This window comes from Nyctereutes procyonoides, unplaced genomic scaffold, assembly GCF_905146905.1.
Source record: "Nyctereutes procyonoides isolate TBG_1078 unplaced genomic scaffold, NYPRO_anot_genome, whole genome shotgun sequence".
Classification (NCBI taxonomy): domain Eukaryota; kingdom Metazoa; phylum Chordata; class Mammalia; order Carnivora; family Canidae; genus Nyctereutes; species Nyctereutes procyonoides.
In genome coordinates, this window is record NW_026575121.1 from 27,433,094 (window position 1) to 27,441,956 (window position 8,863).

Consider the following 8,863-nt stretch of genomic DNA (forward strand, 5'->3'; position numbering starts at 1 on the left):
GCTTATCTGAAAATCAGCCCTGGAGTTGTTACTTGTGCAAAGTCGCATAGCTATTTAGAGGCAGGGCCAGGGTAGATGTAGGGTCCCTGGAGAACCATTAAGGTTTTTATAGCTTCCTTTGGGTGGAGTGGTTTGTGAAGATGTTTATTCCGTGGGTTATTGCAAGCACCCATCTCTCTGAGCTGCCCTGTGTTTCTCTAAGCCTCTTTACAGTTTTGCCGTCTGTTTACAAATTTTCCTTGGCGGGTCAAGTCAGCCTGTATAAGATATCCCAGCACTAGCAGCCTGGCTCATTTCTACTGTGAAAGTGAGAAGCATAGAAAAAAGCCGTGTGTTTACTAATGGGAGCAAGAAGGCAGCGTCTCACTAGAGCAGAAAGGAAATCAGACAGGTAAGTGCTTTGGAGCGCAGGGGTAGAGAATCAGACCCTCTGTCTCCCTGCACCAACCTTAGCCCATCCCCCGTAGCTGTACAGAGAGACTCAGGGACTCAGTGGACAGGAGATCCAATGTTGGCTATCTCTCCTCTCTGCCCTCCAAATACACATTTAAAGACTCCCAAAGGGATGTCTTACAAACTTGAATTTCTGATGTGGAAGGAAATGTTTCCAGTTATTAAAAAAAATCACAACAAGCTCCAACATCACACAAAAGAGAACAAAATACTTAGGTTTGAAACTTTGAAGGAATATTAAATAAGAGATACAATTTTGGTGATGCCAGATATGAATGCCAGTACTATAGGAAAGAGCGTCATAAAACATATCAAGCCCAGGCAAAAATAAAACAAGCAAAAATAGAATATCATTTGAACTATAGCAGGCCCATAAATTCAGCTTCAAAATTACAAGCCAACACACATACCATATTGTATAACCAAGCCTGAAAAGGGGGAATATAGCAATAAACCAAAAAGCTTTTTAAAAGTAACATAGTGAAGTAGAAAAAAAAAAAAGCCCACAAAGCTACAAAAGTCAGAATAAGTACTATCTGGGAAGAAACAGCAACAAATTATGTGATTTTCCTTTTTAAAGATTTTGGATTGCAGAGTACATCTAAGACAGTGGATGAGTCAATATGGGTGGGTAGGTTCAGTGTGTTTGACAAATAAGTTTTGCTTCTCACCAGGACATTTGGATACTACATAAATAGAAACCTTCTTTTCATCTCGGGAAGCATAAGGAAGTGCTTTCTCAGAGCGAATATTTTCCTCAAATCACTTGGAAAAGAGAAAGAACATTTATTTCCATGTTTCTCATATCTAGCAAACTCTACTGACCTTAGGTTGAACTCAAAAACATTGTTCTAGTGCTGCCTCTCTATAAATTCCAAACTTGCCTTTCTTTACCATCTGCCCTGGTCTTCGAAACATCATCGCCTGCACCACCTCCCATACTTAAGAATGCTTTTTTGTTCCACGCAGGTCTGGGGAGAATTCCCTCTGCCGGCAATGCCTGCCTGTGCAGCGGGGAGCGCGCAACCGCAACCGCAACCCGAGCCGAAGTCGGGCCAGCCTACTCGGGAACCTCTGTGGGGAACTCAGCGGGCTGGTGGTGGCCTAGCGGGCTCTGGGGGCTGAATGCTGGCGAGGACAGACTAGCTGCTTGTCAAAGATGTCGAGTCTGTAGTTCATACTTTCTGGAGCCTGGAGAGAACAGAGGACCCCTCCTCTCACCCACCCCCACCTGCACCCCAGAGTACCATTGACCTTGCTGGGCTGCTGTACTTCTGGAACACTGCTCTCCTCTCACATTTCATCCCCACCTCGTGTAGAAAGCAGTGGTACAGGCCACTCTGGGGCTGCCACGCCACCAGCTGCCTGTTGCCGAGGCCCAAAGCAGGTAGTGCAAGAGGTGGGTTGTGTTTTCGGAAGGTGAAACTCGACTCGCCAGCCAGTTGCTATCCGCGCCTTACCTGCAGCCTTCAGAGCCCTTCGAAATTTAAAATTCCAATTTGCCACTCACTGTTGGTGTTATTAAACTTATTTATTTCAATGAGGAAGGGAAGGAGGACGAATAGAAATGTGCCCTAAAGAGCGAAAGGAATTGTCTGAAGGAAACGGATCGGGTGCTCGTGTTTTTCAATTTATTTGTTTCTCTGCTACTATTCTCTTTGAGTTTCTCTGGCCCACAGTTGGATCTAGAATCAGATCAGTATCCTTAGAAGGAAACTGAATAATTAAAGGTCATTCAATATACTGTCATTCTTTTATATAACCTCCAAGGGAAAGGCACTTAGGGCTAACAATGCTGTATGGTTCAATTTTGTAAAAGTAGAATTATCATTGTAATCCTAGAATGCCATGCTTTCTACTCAGCATAGGCCCTCATGCTCATTCTTAAATAGTTGCCTTTATGTTTATTTGCCAGAGTATGTAATAGGGTGATCGTTCAAAGGCGTTTTATTTCTTCAAAGAGCCGATGTTTGAAAATCTCAAGTATCTGTACTTAATTGTCAACTGTATATAAAATTGGCAAACATACGTACATATTTTACTGCCAAGTATGTGTGTGTGTATTTGATTATGATGTGAATGTGTTTTTCTTAACGACACATTCTGCTTTCAAAAAACTCAGATTTTCTCTTGGATCAAATCTTAAGTAAAATATACGTTAGAATTTAATTGTTATTCACCTATTAACTATAGAAATTCTGAGAATATTGAACATTCCGTGAGTGTGGTATCGAACATAGGAATCCCATGGATTTTGTATGGTGGCCCTTTCTTGCTTGCCTGTAGAAATACCAGGGGAAGATCAGGCCACAATACATGCCTCTTTCTCCTGCTGGAGAATGTCTGGTTAAACAGGGCAGGAGTTCTCCACTTCTGGGCAGCATAAGCTGAACGAAGGGGAAGCTCAGTTTTAAGCTGCACTAACAAATCTAGATACTATAGCTCTAGATTAGGCCATGTACAGTAGAAATGTTTGATTTTACATTAGCTGTTGCTTCCTGTCTGGAGGGATCCCAACATTTTTCACGGGATGCTACTCAGAAAATTAAATATTTGTATCACAAACTTAAGAGCTTCTGGAGCATTGAAGATCCTCTATGCTACAAGACACTTACTCAGGAACTTGGACCACCTCTGATCCTACGTGGCTGCCCAAGGACTGTGAGTATCCTTATCTCGGAGGAGCCCTGGCTAAGCACATTGCAAAGCAGGTAAGATTTGTCTTTCCTCCCATCTTGATCAATTTTATTCAGTACTCTAGTATTGAAATAAATCAATAAAAAAAGACACTGACACTGAGATTTTAAATAAAGTCCCACGTAAGGATCAGAGCTGCTCAAAGTATGAAACACAAATCTGGTAGTTTCATATATGGAATTTTGCTTATTTGTTTAAAAAAATGCATCAAAAAGAAAAATAGATTATTTTTCAACTTTACCTCCCACTACTTTATGTTCTGGCTGTTGTGCATATCTTAGCCAGGCTTGCCACCATTCAGAAATCATCCTTTTAAAATCAGCCCCAGTTAAAACTTCCATTCTCTGATAATTAAAATAATTCAGATTAAGATGAGAATAAAGTTTAGCTCCATCCATTTAAAAGTGTTGGTGACCATAAATCAATCTTTAATTATTGGAACATACGGTGAAGCTGCAGGCATTCTTAATTTCCTCACAAGCTCTTTGGCACTCTCTTTACCTATTTATCTCATTCTTCAAGGAGTAGAGTATATGGAAGCAGTTTTTCTGTGCCAGAGAATCTCATGAGCTTCCGTCTTCTTCCTTTCTGGAATCCCTCTGTTTCTTCCTGGCTTCAGAAGGAAAAAGAGTCACCAATTTGTGAGAGTGTGTGTTGGGCACAGGTAGCTGAATTCTTAAAACCGGTTTGAGAAGCCTTGAGTCTGAGAGAGAGATGCTTTGCTTTTATTCCTTATCTAAGAAATTGTCTTGAGAGATTTACTTTTGGGTTAAAAACACCAAAATGTTTGAAAGCTCAGCAACATGCTCAAAACTAGAGACAGTGATCGAAGTATCATGGAGAAGACTGGTTTGCCTCCCACTCAACGCCATGGCTTGGTTGCTCACTGGCAGTGAGGCAGCGTGCTGAGGGTAGCTGTCCAGGCTAATAGAAAAACATGGCATTTGGAATAAGAAAGACTTGAGCGTAAATATACTAATTTGGCCACTTCCCAGAAGGGTGATTTTGTGTTGATTACTGAAACTCTCTGAATTGTCTCTGTTTCCTAGTCTATAAAATGGGCTATTAACCCTAGCTCAAAGAGGTTGATGTGCCAGTGAAATGAGATGTGAAAATTGCTGAGCACATCGAATCCCATCTCTGAGAACTGGTATGAAATTAAACAGATGACACAAAATTGTAGTTTCTCTAAGACATTCCTTAGGCCTCCACCTTTCCACATGATTCTGGATTTTGATTTAGGGGAGTCCAGAGGTAATTATTTCTTTGCCATCCCCAGCCCCTGCCACTCTTGTGGGGTGGGGGATGGGGGGAGTGGTTAGGGAGGAGATAAGGTAGGACTCCTCTCTGCATTTAGTCTGGCCCCACATCTGTAACAGGAAGCCAGGCTTCTCCGGAATTCAGAAATCCCTGCAGGGCTAGGTCCACCCCCTGGGACACCTGCTGTCTCAGAAGCAAAGCTGAAGGTCAACATCTTGGGAATGTCTCTCCTCCTTTCTGGTCAGACCCCAATCTCCATTCCTGCTGCACATTAGAAACTCGTATGGAACTTTCAGAAACACTAATAACAAGGCTCTATGGCCAGAGATTCTGACTGAAAGGCCCTGTGTTAGGGCCTGAGCAATGGTATTTTTTTTAAACTGCCTCAGGTGATCCTACTGTGCAGCCAGAGCTGAGAACTGCTACTCCAGATAGTACAGATCTAAATGATTTGGAGACGTTAGAGAGGTCAAGGTTGTAGTAGGAGGTGTCTGATAATTTGATACTGGGGAACCCTCCCTCTCTCAGGTGCTTCAGCCATTGAGGTGAGGGCGAGAGAGAAGGAAGTGGAGTAAAATGAGCTCTACCTGGAGCGAGTCCTGGGCAATATCTGCTTGTCTGCTTGTGGGCTCCAATTTTCTGAGTAGCTGTTGAATAACAGAGCGTTGCAGATTTTTTTTTTTTCACAACATAACTCCAGAAGCCTCATTTAAGCTGATGTCATTATGGACTTTTAAATCTCCTGCCTACATTTAGTTCCTTTATTTCTGAATTAAGAAGTACTTAAAACGTAATGACTTACTTGAATTGCTCGTTCTCTAATGGCGGTTGCAGAGCTGTGCTCTTAAACCACTGCACACGGAGGATATTTTGATCAAGCCAGAAAGAGCAACATGAAAGCATTCGAATTATGGGAACAGAACCAAGATGTCTTGATTTCCAGTCCTCCCTGTCAAGTAAACCACATAATAAAATTCAGAGAGGGCTAACCCTCTCCTTGAAATAGTGAAATGTGCGTGTCTTTTCTCTTGCTTTTACTGACATAGATCTCTGACCAGACATAATGATCACATTTCTTTTCTGCCTCATCTGATGAAAACCTTTTTCACCCAATGAAGTCCAATTTCTACTTCCATTCTTGTTTATTTACACCTCCAAATAAACCGAGTATCCTTTTGGTAGATACCATGGCTCCCCTAGGTGGCTAGATACCACCCCTCTCTCCCAGTGAACAAAGCTTCCATCTGAGTAAATAGTAATCTTAAGCATTTTATGGGAACAGAAACTGTATTTACTCGGTCACTGTTAAATAATCAGAAGCCACCTTAAGGACTATATAAAAGCTAACATTTAATGCAAAAATAAATATTTCTGACTTAGATATCTGCACAAGGAGGGGACGCATTTAACTACCTGATCTCAAACCAAAGGGCTTCACTGTCTTTACACTACCCACCCTCATCTCCAAAAGATATTAATATCAATTGTCAGGGAAAAAATTTATAACTTGGAGTTCTGATATAACCAGGATGGATTTAATGACCTTCGGTCAATTTGGGCAGGAGAGCATAAGTGTAGTCATGAAAATAAGCTCCTACTAAATCAGGACCTGTCTCTAATCCTAATGACGATAGGGCTAAAGAAAAGAACTTTTTAACATACAACTTGCAGATGGTGACTGTCATAGGAGCCGTGGGTAATATTCCCATAAAGGAGAGGGTTTCAGAAAGCAAGCTCTCAAGGTTAATTACAGGTTCACTCTGCACAGTGGATTCCTTCATTCCATAAATATATATTGAGTGCTAGTCACTTATTAGACACAGCACAATGAGTTTATTGGAGGTGTAATATTTCCTTAGGCAGGCGTGGTGACTCTGTTAAGTAGATCAGCTGGACCTACTTGGGCTCAGTGTACCCTGAGTTTAAAATGATCTCTGCGTCCAAGGTCCCAGAGAAGCCTTATGAATCATGTATGAGTTTCTTGGAAAATCATCTGTTTATTTCCGATTTCAACTTTGTTTTTATAGTGTTGGACTCCACAAACTTAGAATTCATGACATTTTCTATTTATAGTCACTTCACTGATAAATATCCTTGATTTTGTGTTCTCTTCTTATATTTGCTAGAGGCTTGTTGTAGTATTTATCAGTATAAAAAATAGCTACATATACAGATTATTGTTCTCCATCATAAACATATAAAGCATATATTATTAAGTTAAAAAATCAGGGTACAGAACAATATGTTCAGTATGGGGGGGCTGAAGAAGAAAGTCAGCTTTTATGTCCCCCTTCTGTACCATTTGCATTCTTTAACATGGTTAACTTTAATAACAATGGTAAGAATAGGGGTGCCTAGGTAGCTCAGTGGTTGAGCGTCTGCCTTGGGCTCAGGGCATGATCCCTGGTCCCAGGGGATCAAGTCCCACATGGGGCTCTCTGTGGGGAGCCTGCTTCTGCCTCTGCCTATGTCTCTGCCTCTCTTTGTGTCTTTCATGAATAAGTAAATAAATAAAATCTTTAAAAAAAACACCAATGATAAAAATAGCTGTTTTGAATGAATTGGAAAATCCAGATTGACATTAAACAGTGTCCCTTAGCTCACTGGTTGGAGGTCCAGTGGTGTCAGCCCTATGGGCTTAGCTTCAGTTCTACCGAACTCGATTGTGCTCTTGATAACTGGCAGTGTGTCATCAGGGTGGATTGCCAGACACTTAGGAGAAGTCACTTGATCAACTTGTCCTTGGCACAATGGCCATTCTGAAAATAGATATACTCAGATGAAATGAGGTATATTAAAAACATATCCCAAATGTTCAGTTAACTGAGTGAGTGTTGTATTTGAAAAACATGTTTTAAACTGTGGAATTGTCTTCTGTTAAAGAGAAAAGCCCTGCCTGAATTATAGTATTTAGTTTGGAGACATGTTTTTTAATGATCTGTAGTGTCCTTCTGGGCTGGCTTGCCCCTGCCCTGTCTTGTTTAGGGATTTCTAAGCACTTGGGGCCTGTGCCAAAGCAGGAAAGAGTCCTGTGTCTGGAAGTGAGAGAAAAAGGACAGGTAGACAAATTTACTACTACAAATACACACAGACAAGAAACTAGGAAAAATCTTTTTTGCTGCAAATGTGACATACGTAAGGTTAGCCTTTTTATAAAAAAAGATGAGCTTTTCCAAATGTATGCAATATACGTGAAGATATATGGGCAAAGGCTACAAATCAACAGTTCTCAGATAAGGAATATGGTTTATTCATTCATTAATTTGGTAAAATTTTGTTTGAGTCCTTGAGATAGGAGCCTCATACATTTGTCATGAGGTCCCTGAGGGAGACTAATAAATGTTCCAGATGAGGGGGAGAGGCCCTCACCTCCTACACATTAGGAGGCTCCATCAGTATTGCAGGTCTTGTGACCACAGAGAGCAACTCTTTAAGACAAATGGACTTGCTAGAATTATTGCTGGTACTTCCCTACCACAGAGGAGTATTGTGTACTATGCATACTCAGTTTGTAGCTTTCAGATATCTAGACTCGCTGTAATTGACCACAGGAAACACCAAGTCTTACTCGGTGCCTTTCTTTAGCCTCTGGACCTCATTTCCAGCATGTACCATTTCCATTGGGCCACACATTCTTGGTTGTCCCCTCCTCGCCTTCTGCTGGCAGTTATTATGCAGTAATTTAGGACACAGAGATTAAGGATATAGTTTAGGATAAGAGTAAAGAGGAAGCAATAGGGACAGAGTAGATCAATTCATAAACTACTTCAGGGACTCTCTTGACAGAACTTGACGATTTATTGGATGGAGGCTGTGGGTGAGATAAAGGGAGGAGTGACGATGGATGGCACCCAGGTTTTTGGTGTCAGCACCTGGGGGATCGTAGTGCCAGTAACCAAAATAAAAAAAGTTACAGGAAGAAGAATATGAGGAGAAGATGTATTCAGTTCTGAACATGTTGAGTTTGAGGTATCTGTGAGATACCAATGAAGAGATGTCGAGAAAGTTTTGGTTATACTCATCTGGAGTGAAAACAGGCAGATCTAGGCTGGAGATACATATGTAGTTGTCATCAACATAAAGATGGGCATCACGCCATCCATGGGTGTGGATGAAATTACTTAAGGCATGTTTGTAGTATGAGATGATAAGTGGGCCCAGGCTAGAGTCCTGAATAACCCCAATTATTTAGGGATGGGTAAGAAAGGAAGAGCTGATAAAATAGCAAGAGAAGTAAAAGGAAAATTGGGAGTGTGCCTTTGTTCATTCTGATCCTTTTCCCTGTAGTGACCTCCCTCTCTTCTTTGCCTGGTAAAATACAGCTAATCCTTCAAGACATCTCAAATGTCTCGATGAAGCAAAACTTTCATGATTTCCTCTCTACTTTCCCAAGTGCCATAAAAGCTCTTCCCTTTTCTCTGCTTCTATAGCATTTCAAAAAAAAAAAAAAAAA